Source organism: Phacochoerus africanus, chromosome 3 (genome assembly GCF_016906955.1).
Source record: "Phacochoerus africanus isolate WHEZ1 chromosome 3, ROS_Pafr_v1, whole genome shotgun sequence".
In the NCBI taxonomy this organism is placed as follows: Eukaryota; Metazoa; Chordata; class Mammalia; order Artiodactyla; family Suidae; genus Phacochoerus; species Phacochoerus africanus.
In genome coordinates this window covers 103,911,039-103,931,707 of record NC_062546.1, presented here as the reverse complement: position 1 = coordinate 103,931,707, position 20,669 = coordinate 103,911,039, and the positions used below count along the sequence as shown (strand labels likewise).

Below are 20,669 nucleotides of genomic sequence, written 5' to 3'. Positions count from 1 at the left end.
GGTACCTTAGAAATCTATACACAGAACTACCATATGACCCAGCAATCCCACTCTTGGGCATATATCTGAACAACACTCTCCTTAAAAAAGACACATGCACCCACATGTTCATTGCAGCACTATTCACAATAGCCAAGACATGGAATCAACCCACATGTCCACTGACAGATGATTGGATGAGGAAGATGTGGTATATATACACAATGGAATACTACTCGGCCATAAAAAAAGAATGAAATAATGCCATTTGCAGCAACATGGATGGAACTGGAGACTCTCTTCCTGAGTGAAGTAAGTCAGAAAGAGAAAGATGAATACCATGTGATATCACTTACATCTGGAATCTAATATACAGCACAAATTGAAGTATAGTTGATTTACAAGGTTGTGATAGTTTCTGCTGTACAGCAAAGAGATTCAGTTATACATGTACATATATCTATTCCCTTTCACATTCTTTTCCCACATAGATTATCACAGAATATTTTTTTACAGAATAAAAGAAAATCATGGATTTTCTTTTTTTACAGAAAAGAAAATCATGGATTTGAAGAATAGATCTGTGGTTGCCAAGGGGGAGGGGCAGGGAGTAGGGTAGGTGGGGAGCTTGGCATTACTAGATGCAAACTATTGCCTTTAAAATGGATTAGCAATGAGATCCTGCTATGTAGCACTGGGAACTATGTCTAGGCACTTATGATGGAGCATGATGATGTGTGAAAATAGAATGTGTACATGTATGTGTAACTGGGTTGCCATGCTGTACAGTAGAAAAAAAAATTGCATTGGGAAATAGCAATTAAAAAAAGAAAATAAAAAAAATTTTTAAATATAATCAAGTAAAAGGGTTTGCAATGTCATAAAACTTACTGCAGGGATTAATACAACATACAAGTAAACTTCGTTCTTACTGCTGGTCCTGACTTTTATATTCCTCTCTGCATCTATACGTTTGACATGACTTCATCATGGGCAGAAGATATATCCTGGCCTACTATCTTTGGACTTGGCGTATTACTTGTTTTTTGCCCAGTGATATTGTGGGCAGAAGTCAAAGAGTTCTGATTCTAAGCTCTGGCTGTAAGATGTGTTGCCATTCACTCCCTTGTGCCTCTGCCAGCAACAGGAGAACATCCCATGACCTCTAGCATTTCCCCTTGGAAATGCTACTTTTTCCAAGAAGATCTGAATATATAAAAGTAGTGGCTGAAATACTAAGGAGCTATAGAGAGCTTTTCATAATTTCATAGGACTGGAGAGGAAAAAATGGAGTTCAGATGCTGCCAGGGAAAAATGTGATCAAATCACAGTGCCCTTACAGTGAGAACCATCTGGGCCTACACCTTGAGACCAGTGATGAAACTGACCACCCCTTACAAAGATGGAAGCTTAGCTTCAAATAAATTCATTCAATGACTGGATTGAGGTGATCTTCCTTACCCTCAGGCTTTCCAAAAGTGAAAGCATATTCTCTCTGGAGGCAGACAATAGTAAATGCTCAGGTTGCAAAGTAATCAAGGGAATCCCAAAGTGTCAGGAGCTCTGCCAGGAAGAGACCAACAGACTAAGGGCTTGATCTTCAACAGGGCTTGGGAGAAAGAGGTGCTGTAATAAAAGTAGGTAGAGAAAAGATCAGATAAAATTGCAATTGGTTCTTAAAGGCTCATGTGAGCTACAGCATTCGTTTAGAATAACTGGAGGTCCCAGATGCAAGTGGAGTTGCACTCACTTGTAAGATTTCCTCAGGCCTCAATCAGGTGCTTAGGAGAAAGACTGGGGCAAAGCAAACATAATCCACCTTAGTGGGTCAGGCAGGTGGGAAGCAATCAGCTACTGAGAGCTGACAGGCACAAAACTCTGTATTGGTCCCTGAATCCTTCTCTCAAATGAAGCAAAATTCTTGCGCTACTTACTAGGAGAGGGGAAACACGTGCCCTCACTCCCAGCACAAAAGGCCAAGGAGGAAAAACAAACCTCATTTGTCTTGAGGGAGGTACAGATAACCCTCCTTCCTGATGCAGGAACTGAGGGAAGGGAAGACCCACAAGCCATTAGCCATCATGAGGTTGGGCAGCTTCATTTTGGTTCAGACCCATCTTGAACCAAAATGAAGCCCAGATTTGCCACTGTTTGCAGAGGTGCAAAAGCATTCTTTCTTACTCAGTACCTGTCACAGATACAAAAGTGGAGTCTGGCAGCCTCAGAGGGGGTTAAGGAGAAGGAGACATATAAATCTCCCCTAAAAACCAGATGCCCCAAATCTGGGAGATAAATATTATGGGATAATCATACACTGGGGCACTATCCAATACTTAAAAAATGAACCATACACAACAAAATGAATGAACCATACTATGTAATGATGATTGAAACTCACAGATACTAATCACAGGATGACATTTATAAAAGTTGGAAAACAATCAAAGGTAATACACACAATTAGAAGTTATGAGGGAGTTTTTCTTTGGGAAAGGGAAGCAGTGACAGAAAGGAGCCATGAGAGGGATTTCTAGGAAGTTCACAATGTTTCTTTAATGCTAATCAGGCTAATGTGCAAATTTTGCTGCTACATAATGCTAAATCACACATTACTGCTGTCAGGTATTTAATCTAAATAAAAAGAAATTATACAGTAAGAATCCTCAGCAGTGTTTTCTAATACTAACAAAATTAAGAGGGGAAAAAAAATGAAATGAACTTGTCTACATGCCGATCAGTACTGTATAACTGGATTATATTTTCTAACTTCACTTGGACATTTTCATGGATCTTTTAATTTTCCCCTTAGGGTTTCCTGCCCCACCTACCACCACCAGCCATCATGTTTGAAAACATGTTAACTTAAGTCTCTCTCTGAGATATGCACTAATATTTTTTTAATCCACAAATACTTTTAGAAGTCACATCAGGGACAAGCAGATGAGGAAGATGGAAACAGGGAATAAAAAAATCTCACAACAGAAACAGATGAAAAGCAGAGTCTACTACACAGGCAGCAGAGGACTGAGACGGGATAGATTAGGGTTATGTATTTGGGTCCACAAGAATCCTGGCAGAGAATCTGATGACTGTGGCCATGACCATCCACAGTGGGTGCCTTAATGCCACACCCATGATAGATCTCTGACTCCTTAGTCCCCATCATTCCACAGGAAAGCGCCCCCAACAGATCTTCACCAGCATGTTCCTAAATGCCAGCAGAGACCTGTATGCACACAGTTCCCATCCCAGCTCTCCATGCTTTGACCAGACCTTCCAAAATATTAAACAGCTACACTCTAAGAACAATTTGAAAGTTCATCCTTGAACAACGAAAAAGCAATACATATGGCTGACAACATCTTTCTATTATGGGAGATTCTAATCACTAGTAACAAAATGACAATCTAACAGTATACTTTTCTTTAGCTTAGGTCACATGATATTTTTAATGTGTAATAACAAAAAAAGTAGAAGGTGAAGTAAAAAATCAGAATATATGAAGAGTAAAAATAAAATGGATTCTCTAAAACTAAAAAACACAACGTCTGAAATTTAGATCTCAATGGATGAGTTTATTAGTAGACTGGATAAAGCAGAAGTCAGTATTATTGCAATGAAATAGAAATGAATAGCATATAAGAAAACTAATGCATGGAGCAAAAGAAGGGTGAAATAAAACAGAGCGTAAAAAATAGATAAGATATGCTGAAAAGTTAATTCATATGTAATGGGAGTCTAAAAAGGAGAGGAAATGTAGTAAAACCAATATTCAAAGGATAGAGTGAGAAATTTCCAAAGTAAATTTCAAAAAAAAAAAGTTCCTAAAGCTCATCAAATCCCAGTCAAGGTAAGTTAAAATCTTATCTAAATATATCATAGCAAGATGCTGAAATCCAGGGACAAAGGAAAAAAAAAATCTTAAGAATGATCACAATATAGTCAAGATCAATCAAAATAATGGAAGTCAAAAAAGACAATGGAATGACATTTTTAAGTTATGAGGAAAAAAAAAAACAAAGACACACCTAGAATTCTACACCCAGTGAAAATATGGATATAGAAATTACGGGTGAAGACAGAAATTATGATGCTATCATATGAACAAAGAATAGGGAATTTACTGCCAGTAGGCCTAAACTAGAAAGAAATGTTAAAGGGAGTTATTTGGGTAGAAGAAAAATTATCCTAGACAGAAATATGAAAATGTTAGAGAGAATGGAGAACATCAGAAAGATAAATATGTGGTTAAATACAACTAGATATTCACTATACAAAACATTAACTGTACTGTTTAAAATATCTGTAGCATTAAATTATATGAAAATGATAACACAAAAGGTGAGAGCCAGATAAATGGAGTTCATGTCAATGAAGAGGTAAAAGTCATCTTTGCATTAAATTGTATTGAGTCAGAGTTACATGCTGGAATCTCTGGGGTAGCTACAAAAATAACAGTAAGCAAACATATCATTAACAAGTTAATTGAAGGAAAATGTTACTAATAAAATATTTGTGAATCTAAGAAAACAAATAGTATGATGGCATATATAAATAAAATTATAACAGTTATACATTATTGAGAGTGGATTAAAATTACAAGTAAAGTAAAATTGGAAGATTATTACAAGCTCAAGTATATACTACTTATAAGAGTCATCCTTTAATATAAGATTACAGAATGGTTATTAAAAAACAAAGTTGTATACTACATAATCATTAATCAAAAGAAATCTATCATATTTTTAAGATAAATTTTAAGACCAGAAATATTACTAGAGAGACAGGGCTATTACTTAAAGGAGTGAATCCAACTGAATGATATGACAGTTTATATCCAAATGACATAAATTTCAAATATATAAAGCAAGAATGACAGAATTAAAGGAGAAATATACAAATCCATAGACATAATGGAAGCCTTTAAATGACAAATCTCAATATCCAACAAAATAGAGAAAATTCTATAGGAGTATAAAAATCTGAATAACATATTCAAAGAAATTGAGCCAACTGACAAATGTAGAATACTGTAACCAACAATGATAGAATTCACATTTATTTTCAAGTGAACTTGGAGTAATCACCAAAGTAAACTATGTGTTGAGCCATAAGGAAAACCTCACCAATCTCTAAAATATTAGAAGCATCCAGAGTATATTTTCTGGTTGCAGTGGAATTAAGTCTGAAATCACTAAGAGAAAGCTAACTAGAAAATCCATAACTATTGGGAAATTAAGCAATGCATTTCTAAACAATCCTTGGATCAAAGAAGAAGTAAAAATGGAAGTTAGAAAACAAAATTGAAGATTGAAGTTTCTATCTCAAAAATCTAGAAAAATGAAAGCAAACAAAATCTTTAAAAATGTAGAAAAAGGATGCCACTTCAACAAAAGGAGAACACATTTATGCCTGGAAACATAGAACAGAGAAAATCAACTAAACCAAATGATATTTCCTTTTAGATTTATCAAGAAAAAAGCAGAGTGCAAATATCAACATCACTGAATGAAGAAAAGAATCATTGTAGAACATACTGATATGAAAAAAAGAATAAAAGACTATTAGGAACACATTTGTGGGAATGCATTAGATAGCTTGCATGAATAAACAAATTCCTCAAAAAATACAAGTTATCAAAGTTGATGAAATAATGAGAAAAATCTAAATAGACTGAATATGAATATGAGTCTGCATTTAAAACCATCCCACAGACAATCTCCCAGGCCCAGGTGGTTTCATTGGTGAATTTTTACAGATATTCAAAGAAGAAATTTTCCACAACTCTTTTAGAGTACAATAAAAGGAATCACATCAATTCGTTATAACCTGCTAAAACCTGAACAAGACTTTATAAGAAAGACAATTACAGAGAAATCTCTCTCAAAATTAAATGTAAAAATCCTAAACAAAAAAGTAGTGACATAGCATGTTAATGGATTAGAAGATTTAATATTGTAAGGATATAAACTCTCTCAAGTTTAATCTAGAGATTATGTTATATATCATAGTCATCCTAGTAAGTTCTTTTTCATGCATTACTGAATCTTTATCTCCTGAAAATTTAACCAAAATTCCTAACTTGAATCTATAAGTTGACCTAGTTTTAACAGCAAAAAAAAAATTACTTGCACTAAGGTAATTAAGTCTAAAATGTCCAGCACATGCTATGGTGCATCATTAAGTAAAATATTTTTAGTTATTAGATGGTATAATGGAGTTCTGAGTTAACTGTTATTTAATTATTTGATTTTCTAAGAAAATCTCTTTCGACTAGTTTCTTAAATGTACTGTATTTCTAAGATACATAAATGTAATTTCTATCAAAATTCAAAGAAAAACACTTCAGAGTACCTTTTTAAATGAATGTGATTTTTTTATGAAAGTGGATGCTGCATAAAGAGTATAATAAACCGTTCAAAGTATCTGTATTTTTAGATAATGGTATATTTTCCTGTAAAAAAAGTCATCTTTGTTTTTTGCTATTTCATAAGACCTACAGGAAATGAATTCAAAATGTCCTCTGTAAAACATCTGGTAAAATGCAGATGTTTCTAGCATTAAAAAAAATAATTTTAGAAATAGAAGAAAGTGTATTATCAAGCACTACATTTGCATATAGTCTTGAGGAATTAAGTGAACATGGTCAAAAGGTACAAACTTCCAGGTAAAAGATAGGTAAGTTCTGGGGATGTAATTTCTTGCTTTAACACCCCCACCTGGATATTAAATAGAATCTCAAACTTAACTAACTCAAAACAAAACTGATATTCCCCACAAAGCATGTTCTTGTCTTTTCTAATTCAGTCAATGTCCACCAATCTGATTACAGTATATCTGACTGGATGTAACAAATAATTGATGTTTCCTTAATTGAACTCAATATGGACCTTCTGATGACAGAGGTACTCAAAATATGTTACTTGGTTGAAGAGTATATGTGTGTGTGGATGCTTTAGTAAAAACTCTACTTATAAACTTTAAAAAGGGTTAAGGAATAGATAATAGCTTCATAACTAATAACTCATTATGGGGTTTCATTTTCCCAAAACAGTGCATTTCTTTTCTTTTTTTTTTTTTGTCTTTTTGTCTTTTTAGGGCCGCACCCTGCGGCATATGGAGGTTCCCAGGCTAGGGGTCTAATTGGAGATGTAGATACCAGCCTACGCCAGAGCCACAGCAATGCGGGATCCAAGCTGTGTCTGCGACCTACACTGTAGCTCAGGGCAATGTTGGATCCTTAACCCACTGAGCTAAGCCATGGATTACACCTGCAACCTCATAGTTCCTAGTCGGATTTGTTTCCACTGTGCCACGATGGGAACTCCAACAGTGCATTTCTTAATTAGTTTACATTTATTTCATATTAAAAAAGCCCACAAGAAAGATTAAAATATAAGCAGAACTAGAGTGATAAATAGCAGAACATAATTTTAATGAACACTTATTACATTTTCAGATTCCAACTGAAGAGTTTCAAGATTCAGTTTGGTTCCTAGGTTCAACCTGCATGCAGTCACCAGATATAACCAAACATTTTTATGTTGTGGTTTCCCTCTTATGCTTCAGTCCAGGTTCAGGAGGACATGGGTCCCTGAGCTGGAACTGGTGATTCAGATTTATGCTAATTATTTCCCCAGCCATTTTGATGATTCAGTGGCAGGAACAGAGCTTAAATGTGTCTCATCATGAAACTCAGGACTTTTATAAGAACTACTGGGGAAAGAGGACTTGTCTTCTGTTGATTTGAGCCATAGACAGTCTGAAATCAGAGCTATTGCCAGTATCTTGCTATCATGAGAAGGTACCTGGAATTGCTGGAGGCTACTGCCTATGGTTTGACAAAAACTAGCGTGGTTGAGAGGGCTGTGCATAATGACACTGAGAACTGAAGTTGGCTCTGAGTGATATATGCACTCATACAAACAACCTAACTCCATCTTTAGTTTCTTAGTTACATGAACTAGAAATATAAGTTGTATTTTCTGTTGCTGGAACTAAATCCTAAGTGGCTCTTATAAGATCACAGAAAACATACACACACCTCACAGTAGCACTCAAGATCTCAGCATCATTCCTGTGAGGAATTTTCACTAAACACAAAGGTACTATATTGGTGTCATATTACTATGTGACACTTACTATAGGTGGATCATCTGCAATGCTGCTAGGAATTTAAAAAGCCTTTCTCCCAAGAAGTATGTATAAATTTACATTTTCACTGCTCAGATCCCATGTTGCTATGGCTGTGGTGTAGGCTGGCAGCTGTAGCTCTGATTCAACCCCTGGACTGGGAGCTTCCATATGCTGCCCTAAAAAGGAAAAAAAAAAATAAACCTATATGTATTAAGGCATTCAGGGGTTAATTTTTTTTTAATCATGCTATAAGCATCCAGATAAAGGTTTTTTTGTTTTTGTTTTTAATGCTATGTATAAATGGGGAAAAGTCATATTGGCATCATATCTCACCAGTGCACTGAATTCTAGAAATCAGTGGTACAATAATTATTTTAAACTGAACTGTAATAACCTCACTATTCTATAAACAGCCAAACTATCATTTATGTGTGAAGGGAAAACAAACAGGAAGACATTGCCATAAAGGAAAGGATTTAGAAGGCAATTCACCCATGTGATCTTCCTTTAAAACTTACCTGAATTAAAATTATAGGCTTTTGAAAAGTGAATCAAAGCAAACAACTTAATACAGAAATTCACGCAATTAAAAATTTATTAAGCAAAGAAACCTGAATGTCTAAGTCATATAGTTATAAAAATGCAAGTCAAGAGTAACTATTGAAAAAGAAAACTAATATTATAAATGGTAGCTATAAAAAACAAAAAGTCTAAGTTTGTTTGCCCAGGTACTAAGGTTTGGGAAAAAAAGAGAAGAAAACAAAGATATGCTAAATTCCACATTTTACACAGATAATCAATGGTATGGTTTGTTTCTTAATATTTGGTATCAAAGTTTTTTTTTTTTTTGTCTTTTTGCCATTTCTTGGGCCGCTCCCGTGGCATATGGAGGTTCCCAGGCTAGGGGTCAAATCGGAGCTATAGCTGCCAGCCTATGCCAGAGCCACAGCAACATGGGATCTGAGCCATGTCTGCAACCTACACCACAGCTCACGGCAACGCCAGATCCTTTAACCCACTGAGCAAGGACAGGGCCTGAACCCGCAACCCCATGGTTCCTAGTCGGATTCGTTAACCACTGCGCCAGTGCACTGAATTCTAGTATTCAGTATTTTTATAATTTAAAAAGAACTCACAAAGTATTTTTATAATTTAAAAAGAATCATCATGAAACGAATTTTAAATTTTAAACATTTAAAAGTTGAAAGAAAAATGAGATAACATATATGAACAGATATATATTTATAAAACATCTTAATATGAAAAGAGTAGATCATAAATCAATAATTTGAAAAAGTCTCTCAAGTTAATTTAGGCATGTCATAAACAATTATGTTCTTTTTAAAAGTGATGGATGTTCAATAAATGTATTGTGGTAATCATTTAATGATGTATGTAAGTCAAATCATTATTATACTGTACACACTAAATTTATACAGGGCTATATGTCACTTATATCCCAATAAAAGTGGAAGAAAATTAGTGGGGCAAAAAAAAAGAATAAGCAGCATTCTCCAAGCAGCTCTACTAGTCATGCATAAAATGTCTTCACATGGCTGCTTCCACAATGCTGGCTTTCATTGAACATTTAGGGAATGATTTTTACATTGTAGTATGAGAATCATTTTACATTTTCACAGAATGCTGACATGATGAAGGCCAGAGAAGTAACTTTCTTGTAACTGAACTGGATCAGGAATAGGACTGTGGTTATTGAGCCAGAGTGATTTGACTAGAATAATTAATTTTTTCTTCGGTCAGCCAATTAATTAATCAATACCTCAGACCATTCTGTTAAAGATCTTAACCAAAGAACATATACAAGTTTAAAAATTAAGAAAAAAAGAACAAGTCTTGGCAAGGAGAAAAACTAGGGAAAGAATAAATACAGACAGCAGCAAGACAGATGCAGAAACACACCATCCTGAAGACTGGATGGAGGATGACCGAGATTTGGCTGTTTCCTAGAAGTCAAAGAACAAGTGAAAGGTGATTATAAAAGTCAGTGTTTATAATCAAGAAACCAACTAATGAGTCATGAGAAGGATAAATATAGTTTTGATACTAAGACCTGAGAGAATTTTCTCCCATTGAGAGTATTCATAAACAGCATAAAATCCACAATGGCATCATAATTGATGCAGTTACATATGGCAGTGCTTGAAGATATGCTTTGGAGTAAGGTGTGTGCATGATTAAACCACCTCATTCAGTGAAAGCAGCTCTGTTGCCAGAGCTGGGAGTGGGCACAAAATAATTCGGTCCGGATATTTAGCTCTGAGATTATACGGCTTGTTTCAAGGGAAAAGTTATACCAATTAGTTATAGTGTACATGAATGGACTACACATTCTTAGGACCATAAATATTTTCTAATTAAAAGTAATATGTTATTCTACAAGTTGTATATGTTCACCATAGAAAATCAAAATATGTAGATAAATGAGGCAAAGAAGCCATTTTACCCCCTCCTAGATAAAATCTTAGTATGTGCTTCACGAAAGTCATATTATGCATAATATTACATAAATTGCTTTTTGTGTTTAAATTGTTAGTTAAAATATTTACTTTTTTCATGTCACTAAAGTTTTATCTCTTCTAATAACTAGTCCATCTTCCATCTTTCTCCAACTCTCCCCCAAAATGTGCTTTATACAACTGCTTTGTTGAACCAGAATCCAATTCAGGTCCATGCATTAAATCTTGTTATTATGATTTGTTAATCTAGAACAGTGCTTTTTATCATGACACTGGTTTTGGTGAAGAGATTGTGCTAGTTGTCCTACAATATATCTTATCTTTTGGATTTATCTGTCCATTCTCTTATAGAAAATCATCTATATTTCCTAACAAATTGGAATTAATTCCAATTAAACAATTTTGGCTAGAAAATGGTATATAGATATAGATATAATTTATATCTATATTTCTACATATGTACACATTAGAAAAAAGACATGCTATGAGGTTAATGGTTGGCTATTTAATAGTAGGACATTTATTATTCCTTTGACTTATTTGTATTTTTTAAACCTTTAATAATCACATTTCTATTCATTCATTTCAACAAATATTTATTGAGCATCAAGTATGTGCCAGACAGGCACTGAAGATAAAGCACTCTGCACAACAGACAAAAATTCTGCCCTTCCACAGTTTTTATTCGTGAAGGAAGAAATCAGAAAATAAGCAAAATAAATAAGTAAAGGATGACTAGTTCGAGGTAATTAGGGGTTTGGAGAAAAAGAATACAGGGAAAGAGTTGTCCTCCAAGGAGTTCTGGAGCTAGAGCTGATACTGCAATTTTTTGAAGATGCATGGGGAGGCCTCAGTGAGATGATTCTCAAGAAGAGCTAAAGGAGACAAGACAACGTATAAAGGGATCTGGGGAAAACAACACAGAGCAGAGGGAGCGGCAAGAGCAGACCCTCTGAGCAGGCTTGAGAAAGGCACTCTGGCAGCACTCCTGGCAGACTTGAGAAAGAGTGAGAAAAACCAATGAAAGTACACAAAAATGTGTGTTCGAAGGTCAGGGTCAGAGACGGGCCATACAATGCACAGGTTGAAGGTAGTTTTGTTGAACTTTGTTCTCTTCAGAATTTGGCCAATTTTCTTCTTTTTTTCCTTTCCTTTCCTTTTTTTTAAAGGGCCACACCTGTGGAATATGGAGGTTCCCAGGCTAAAGGTTGATTCGGAGCTGCAGCTGCTGGCCTACACCACAGACACAGCAATGCCAGATCCAAGCCACATTTGCTACCTATACCACAGCTCAAGGCAATGCTGGCTGGATCCTTAATCCACTGAGCAAGGCCAGGGATCAAACCTGCGTCATCAAGGATACCAGTCAGATTTTTTCTACTGAGCGACGATGGGAACACTAAATTTTGCCAATTTTCTTAATAGAAGTTTATTGCCTGCATTAATAAACAAACAACTCTAAAAACATTAATATAGTGAATATGTGCTCATTGGAAAACATTTGGAAATTGTTAAAAAAAAAAAACTGGAAGTTTTTTTTTTTTTTAAAGCAGTTATCAGCCCAGTAATGAGATCTCCTTTGCCCATTTAACATCCACAATTCTAAATGACAACTATTCTCACTGATTCATACAGCCATAGATTATCAAGGAGAAGCATAATTTTAAAGATCTCTAAATTGATGAATCTCAAAGTGTGGTTCTCAGGTCTCTTTCATCAGAATTAACTGAGAAACTTGCTAAAAATGCAGATTCCTGAATCACATTCAGTGGTTCAGTCTTGGGGTGGAGTCTGGAAACCTGCTTCTTAACATCACTTCCAGTTGATTTATATCCCAGTAAAGCTTGAGAAGTACTTACTTGGTTAACAATAGTAAAGATATTTAGCAGATAAACTGTCTCTGGTATCTTCTACTGACCGAGGTTAATCTCTTAAATTTCAGTTATTTGTAAATTTACCTTTCATGTGCTTGGCAGGGCATTACATCTAAGTATTCCCAGCATATGTCAAAGCCTGATGTTCTTAAAAGCTTAGACAATAAAATAGGTCACAAGTACAGTATTAACTTCCATTAAAATCCTGGATTAGATAGCAAATAGAAAAGAATAAGGTCATTATGGTTGTTCTAGTCTGGACTCCAAGAATGACCACTTATACCAATATGAATTCTAATTTGATCAGCAAAACACAGGATCATATGTAAGATCAAGAAGATGAAGAACCTGATTCAAAGATGTGGCAAAGTGAACACAGTTATTCTTCCTCCATCTACATAATCTATCATTTCATCTATTTCTTTAGTTTTATACTTTCCTACATTTTAACCAACAAAATGAAAATCATATGGCTTTGAATTATGAAATTAGATTTTCTAGGTGCCTGAAGGACTACAGAATCTCTTCAGCTGCAATGTGGAAATGATTTTTAATTTGATCAGAGATGTAATCCACTTTTCTTGAATGAGAGGGTCATTCATACACCTTCAATTAACTGTTCTGAGAGACTGTCAAGGGGAAATAGAGGAGTGAAATCATATATTTTTACTCGTAAACTAAAAAGTTAGAGGTAAACATTCCATTGAAAGAGATTACGAAAGTAAACACACAAGTATCTATTATTAAAAGCTATAGGATTATATTAATAATAGGGCATGACAAAAATAAGTAGCCTTATTTTTATAAATAGGATCATTCCTCATGTAGGAAGACTTGAGAAGCTATGGCATGAATTCTCTATAAATCTGAGGCTCCCCGTCGCCCTTCTAATTAATCTGTTTTGTAAGATGGATTTTGTCTATGAGTTTTTAAAGAATGGTGGCTCTTTATATTTATCTGTCTGTGAAAATCAGGATTCCCTCATGGCAGAAAGAGTCAAGTTAAACTGGCATTTTCATATTCTGGGCCAGGACTACTAAAAATTATTTTCGGCAATTCAGTTGAAAAAACCAGCAAAATAAATCAAATGAATATAAAGCTTGAAAACTTTCAAATGAAAAGCACTAGCTCACACAAAGTCACTAAATCCAAAAATGTCTTTAATACATGCATTCATACATTGATAGGAGACCTGAAATCAATCTTAAAGTTTAAGTAAAGAGTTGTATCAGCTAAAGCAGGACTAATGCATATATGAGAGGCTGCTAATCTAAGTGACAGCCCACTTGGCAACAATCATCCCCTTAGCCAACATAAAATTCCCATGAAGGTGAACTGATGTAATTAATGATGAAAATAAGATATATCCAAAAAGCTACTACCAAAATACAGGTATCTATAAAATGTATCCACAATTGCATTTTCCGGAATGAGTTCATTTATTTAGCAGTTCAAGTAAAGTTTCAGAAGTGGAATCGTATACAAATACTGCCAGCTCAAGAAATGACCAGGGCCAGTGGCATAATGTAGCTTGCATCAGTACTTTTCAAGCTCTACTCTGCATGAAAACCACTTGAGGCTCCTTAAAACACAGATTCCAGGTACTCCCTCAGATATTCTAATTTGATAGGGGTGTGGCCTGGAAATTTGCATTTCTGACAAGCTGAGGATATTGATCTAAGGCACATGTTGAGTAACTCTGTTCTAGATGGTATCTGGTACCAAAGGGCAGAAAGTCAAGAAAATAAATACAGCAGAACTTCTAAGTTGTACCCACCAGTAACCATAATTCAGGCTTCAGAAATATCTTCCCAAAGCTTCTTTTTTCTTTCAGTTGCAGATATGATGGATAGGTACACTTAAGTACCATTGGGGTGCATTAGGATAAAGAATTTATAAGATAACTGGATTCCTCCAAATCACAAAAGACTTTGCAGCAGAATTTAAATCACATTAAGAAGTAAATTTTAAAAATGTACAAATTGTGGGAAAACACTTTTAAACTAATAGTTTAGGCAAACTTTCTATATTATGAGACCAAACACATGCAAATTGTTCATTATGTACAATAATCATTTAAAAAGTACAAAAGTGATCTAAATCGTAACTATTTAAACTTCTTTATTAGTCACTTGAAGAAATATAATAAGAGAAAACAATGTTGCTGATATATTTTTAAACCTCTTTAGGGGGCAGCACAAGGCTTAATGATAGAGCCTGAGGTTCTTGACAAGCTTTCCCACTGAAATTTTCCCAATTTTGAGCAATTTAGTCTTTATATTTTTAATGACCTACCTATAAAATAGTAGTGTTAGACTGGTCTCTAAGGATCCTTCTAGCTTAAATTCTGAAATGACTCCTTCAAACCTGCTACCATGTTTACTTTAAAAATAAAATTTGCATAACTCTTCTCATTAAGACTCATTCATAACGTTTTATCTTAGGCCCAAATTAAGTGTTACCTAATTCTTATAAACCAACTATTCAATTTTCAGGACTATTGTTTTATACCAGAAAATGAAGTTTTTCCAGCAGCACATCAAACACTATGTAATAGGAACTATTTTCTACTTTCCAATTTGAAAGTAGGTTCTTTGTGTGTATGAGATATGAAATTGAGCTTATTATACGTAATGGCAGATGAGACTGCCTGGGATACTGGTACAAGCTCACAATTTAAAGTGTCAACAGTTTGGAAGAGAAAAACAAATCTGAGCAGAAGGTAAATTATTTAACAACCTCTTCTGTGAGTTCTGCATGTCCGAGCATTCAAACTTATAAACCAAATTTTGACTGTTGTAACATTCTCACCAAAGGATGGAAAAATATTTCTAACATCTTTTAATAAGAGCTTTCCTGAACAAGGCAATTATCAGTTATCCCCTTAATAGCAAATAACATTGATGAATTATCTCCTATGATCTTACTGTGCAAGATATATATTAGTCTTTATATGACATATATATTTCTTAAATTAGAACTTAGATTTCAGAATTTTAGGAGATAATTAGGTTAATAAATCACCTTTTAAGTACATGGAAAGTAATAAAAAGTAAGATTTTTTCATTATTTAAAAAATCATCTCACTCAAGTAAGCTGATAATGTGACATCCAGATGCAAGTGTCACCTGTGGCTCCAATTCCAGGATGCCTTTTTTTTTTTTTTTAACACAATCTAGCCTTTTTCAAGTTGTATTTGCCTAGTCATTGAGATCAAGTGAGAACAAGCTGAATTTTGTCTCCTCATATGACACCCCACGTTTTACCATGAGAACTGTAGAAATTTTTCTAGTCAATCACGATGGGACTCTTTTTTTCTTTTGATATACAAAGTCTTGGTCAAAGCTGATCATTTTATAATATTTCCCTAGCAATTTTTATAATATTTCCCTAGTAATTCTTATAAGAAGTTATAAGTCCTTCCTGAAGATTTAAGTAAACTTAAGCATGAGAAAGGTTTTCCTTTAGGATTTGTTCTCTGCAGAGTAAATTCTTTGGGGAATTTCTAAGATTCTCTCCAGGTATCCACATCTAATTTCTTGCTCAGCAATCTCCAAGGAATAGTCTCAACAACAATGAAAAATCTCCAGGTGATTATCACAGAACGAGGTGTGTATGGTCTTGGATGTTGAAAATGCCAGCCACTCTTATTCTAATAAATGATTCTCACAAGAAAAAAAAGGGGGGAGGGTGCTGAAATCCCTCCCAATGTCCTAGTACAATGAATTAAATATTCTCAATAAGATCTCTGTTCCTGAAGACACATAGAAAGCTACGCACTTTAATACTTCAACCTGCTAAATGGACTACATATACACAATATAAGATGAGATAATTCAGCAACTGCAGAAAGTAGCAGTAATGTTTATATACACATAATTACCATGAATGGCTGGGTAAAACATGTTATTCGGTAATCTGGCAAACCATTACCGTTCTTGTATATTATATCTGACTTCGAATAAATTCTGGACTACAGGAAGGAAATGTAACTCCTTCAAAATTGTCTGAATTTCATTTTAGTATTCATTATAGAGTTTAGGGAAATAAAATAAGGTAGTCTGGAGAACTGCACATATTTTATTGACAGTGACAATCGAAGAACTCCTGTTGGACTTCCATGTTCTTTCAGGACAAAATAAACAAACGAATGAATGAAAATAAAACTGTCACTACTCTTCTCTAATATAAAAACTGCCCCTTGCCTCACCTATGCACAGGCTAGGGGTTCCAAGGTAGAGTCTATAGAAAGCAACGACAAAAACACTCTAGCCCCTAGTGGTCGCTTTACTAGGAGCAGAGGAATTTAAAAATTATTTTCTAAACTGAATCAATTGTAGCTTTCTAATATATAGAATTATTATGCAGCTAGTGGGTAATAAAAATTTTTAGTACAGCAATATTTAATTATGAAAACTGAAAGAATGAAGAATTATTAAACTTTTAAGTAAATACATCTAATATTTTTTCAGATACTTATAGTTAAGTATACCTATTAATAGCAACCCTGAGAAAGACCAAATCAATATAAATAATAAATTTCAACTGGCCATTTTAATATAGAGTAAGTTTACACTTATTTCTCTTAATATATGAGTTTTCTTTCCACATGTGACCTTTGAAACAGGCTGTTGGTTTATTCCCATTTAGAAAACTTCCCAGGAACTCTTAACACAATGACCTAAAACTAGCAATTGTAACATTAATCTCTAACCAATCCACTAAAGCATGTTTCCCAAAATTTTGTTGAATTAACTGACAATTTTTCACTTGCATTTAATCACTATATTTAATTTTAGATCATAGAACAGGAAAGACAGATCACTTTCTCAGATCTCTGCCTTCACACAGGAAAGCTGTAACTATGCCACTTTCTTGCACACCTAGGCTAGTGAGGCAGAATCAAAAGGATGTGAAAGGGTGCTTTTGCTATAGAGGCTGTAATCACAAGCCCTGAATCATCAGCTCCCCATCCAAGACCATGCTGTGCTCAGTGATAATCACATGAAAATTGTTCTCTGACTGTTGATGAGACTATTCCTTGGAGATTTGTGAATAAGAAATTAGATCCGGATACCTGAAGAGAATCTTAGAAATTCCCCAAAGCATTTACTCTGTAGAGAAACAAAACCTAAAGGAAAACCTTTTTTTCTTTACTTAAGGTTATTTTAAATGTTCAAGGACTTGTAACTTCGGTTATACAAAGTGGTAGGGGAATGATTTTCTCTGAAGGACATATCTGAAATACTCAGCCAATGAAAGATTCAGATATCTAATACTTCTCTTCAAATCACTGTTAGAGACACAAACAAATAAGTAAATACACATACGGAAGTTACAAAAACAAGTGTGATTTATTTTTGATATATGATAAAGTTATCACTAAACTTCATTCAAATCAACCGCTTTTAATTAATATAGAAAAAGTCAGTTCAAAGATTTGCTCCTTTTAATATTGCATGCAAAAAGTCTGGATTTATTAGTTTTTGAAAAATAGGAAAGGTTTTTTTTTTATGATTTACTTCACGCGTACTGTGCCTCTGACATTCAATACTGTCTTTTTTTCTGGAGCATATTTTCTTTTACTCAAAAGTTTCTTGGCACAACCTGAATAAGACCACTTTCAAAGGGGTAGGGGATCCTACCTGGGGAGGTGCCCTGCGGGCACAGGTATGAAAATGACGATCTAGACTCTAGACGTATGTGTAATGAATAAGCTTAAAAACATAAAAAGAAAACTGTGCCTTTCGTCATGATTGTGGGTGACACTCCAGTGTCAGTTCAGATGTGTAAAGGCTTGCCTGCTGTGCCCCGTAGCGATCAGGTGTGTGACTGACTCTCAAGGGATTCCCACATCAGGCACCATCGCGCGCAAAGCCCCGAGGACCTGCGACCCTTGCTGGGGAGGTTGGAACCCCCACGCGACGCCACTAGGTTCGAAGATCACCCTATTCCAGCGCGCGCCCGCCCGGCTACCACGACCCGCCCTCCGCGGTGCTTACCTGGAGGAGGAGTCGACCACTGCAGCGGACAGCAAAAGGTGCTGAAGCGGGCGCGGCAGATGCGCGAGCTCGGCTTGTGGACCCGCCCCGCCCCGCCCCGCCCCGCCCTCCCCTCCTGCGCCGAGGGCTCCAGGGCGGGGCGGCCCGGCCGCGGGTTCTAAGGGCGGAGATGATCGCTCTGTCTGCAGGACCCAGCGCGCGGCTTTCCGGTCCGCCCCGGGGTTCACGTGACATCTACGCTGGCCGCTGATTGGAGCGCTGGAGAGAGGCGGAAGCGGCTCGCAACCCCTGGAGACCCCTCACGCCTCCAGGAGGTGGTTACCTGGCAACCAGGAATCTGCGCTGAGGATGTGGTTCTCAGGCCCTGGGCTAGGCTTCCACAGAGTTTACAGCGAAGCAGAAAGTGGAGGAAAAAACAGTGAACCACTATCTAACATGTTACACCTACCGCGTCTGCCCTTTCTAGGAAAGTGAGTCATGTATACAATAAATAAATCACACCATCTCCTTCTTGAGGAGCCTGAGGCAGAGAGTTGAGCCTCCTTCAGAGTCTAGGGTTCACTAATCTTGAACCATTGCCTGAAATGTGAGTACGGAATGCTGTCTGTTCTGTTCTTCCTTAGGTTAGATATTAACCTCTAAAACCAGAACTTTCTCTTGAGAAAAGATAACTTGGAAATGTTGGAGGTACATAAGGGTACAGAGAAATAAAAAGCATGATCAATTAGAGGGAAAATTCAGTCGTTTATGGAAAAGATGCTAATGGTCAGAATTAAGGTGATAGAAATAAGAATGATTAAGAGGGGAGATCAAAAGAAATGTTTCTGGGAAAATAGGCCATCATTTTCATTTATAACATATGTTTGCTTGGTACAGTGTCAACAGTATACATGAAGAGAAAAAGTTGTCAAAGACAAGAGTGTCCATTGGTTGGATAAAGAAGGTTTTTTATGTCTAATTTGTTCCAGCTCTCCAGTTAAGAATCATAAAACCAAATGAAACATCAGAAATTGGTTGTACATTCATGATTTAAAGATGAAGATCTTTCAGCTTGGAAAGCTACAGAATTTGTCAAGGACCTATAGCTATTTCAGTAGCAGAACTGACGCCATGATCCCAAACTCCCAATTCAGTTCTCTTTTCCCTTTGCTGTGATTTGGTTCACTTGTTTGGAAAGGGAGGTTTAAACTATCACATGTGGGGAGTTCCCATTGTGGCCCAGCGGAAATGAATCTGACTATTATCCATGAGGAGGTGGGTTGGATCCCTGGCCTCCTTCAGTGGGTGGGGATCCAGCGTTGCCCTGAGTTGTGGTGTAGGTCGCAGTTGCGGCTCAGATCTCACCTTAATGAGGCTGTGGCGTAGGCAGAGAGCTGTAGCTCAGATTCCAACCCCTAGCCTGGGAACTTCCATATTCCTTGGGTGCAGGCCTAAAAAGCAAAAAAATAAAAAAATAAAATAAAATAAACTATCACATATGTGGTTAGATCCAGAACCTAAAGAAATAGTATAACCTGATTTCTAAGGAAAAGATCTTTTTATTGTCATTTTCATTCTTTTATTCAACAAATATTTAATGTGATGCTCTCATTTCATAAACAAAAATGCTGTCAGTCACCCAGGCTGACAGCCAGTTTCAGGGCCATCATTAGTTCCTAACACTTAGAGTACATAGAGTTCTTAATGATTAAATCTAAAAGCAGAGCAATTGGGGGAATCAGTTAACTGCAGTGGGTTCATCTTCAAGGCTAGATGATCCTATGACTGCAGTGGCTTCGCAAAAGGTGTTCAAGACCATTTAATGTGACAAGTTCATTTTTCAGTGGCTATTCTAAATTTAAAAAAGCAACTAAGAAGAACTTATTAAGCTAAATTTTAGAAAAATTGACCCAGAAGGGCTTGAGATTCACAATAAGTGGCCTTTTCTTACTAATTTTAAAATTAGCCTTTTCACACTAATTTTAATGTAAAAATGGTAAGAGAACAGAAATAAGCCTGACCAAAAAAAACACAAACAAAAAAAACCTGATAAAACTGAGGTGAGGTAAATATGTAGAGAAGTAAATACTTTAAAACTTATTGTATGTGGTATAGATACACTGGCTGAAGCCAGATTGCACTGGCTTGAGAGAGCTGTCAAACTTTTCAGGGTTTCAGCAACCCTCTGTTAAACACAGCTCCTGTTAAAATTAAATGATATA

At 35.7% G+C, this 20,669-nt stretch overlaps 1 protein-coding gene across 9 annotated transcripts in view; it reads right to left on the bottom strand.

Annotated features, from left to right (window-relative positions):
- The window catches only part of WDR17 (WD repeat domain 17), a 104,095-nt gene extending 85,450 nt beyond the window's left edge, over positions 1–18,645 (bottom strand). For 2 of the 9 annotated variants that reach the window (XM_047772277.1, XM_047772280.1), the window contains exon 1: positions 18,469–18,634. The gene's annotated coding sequence lies outside the window, so the exon portion shown is untranslated. Of the gene's footprint in view, positions 1–1,440; positions 1,588–18,468 lie in introns of those variants that run through there. The other 7 variants (XM_047772279.1, XM_047772283.1, XR_007133973.1 and 4 more) reach the window with 6 other exon arrangements.
- Between the last annotated feature and the right edge of the window lie 2,024 nt (positions 18,646–20,669).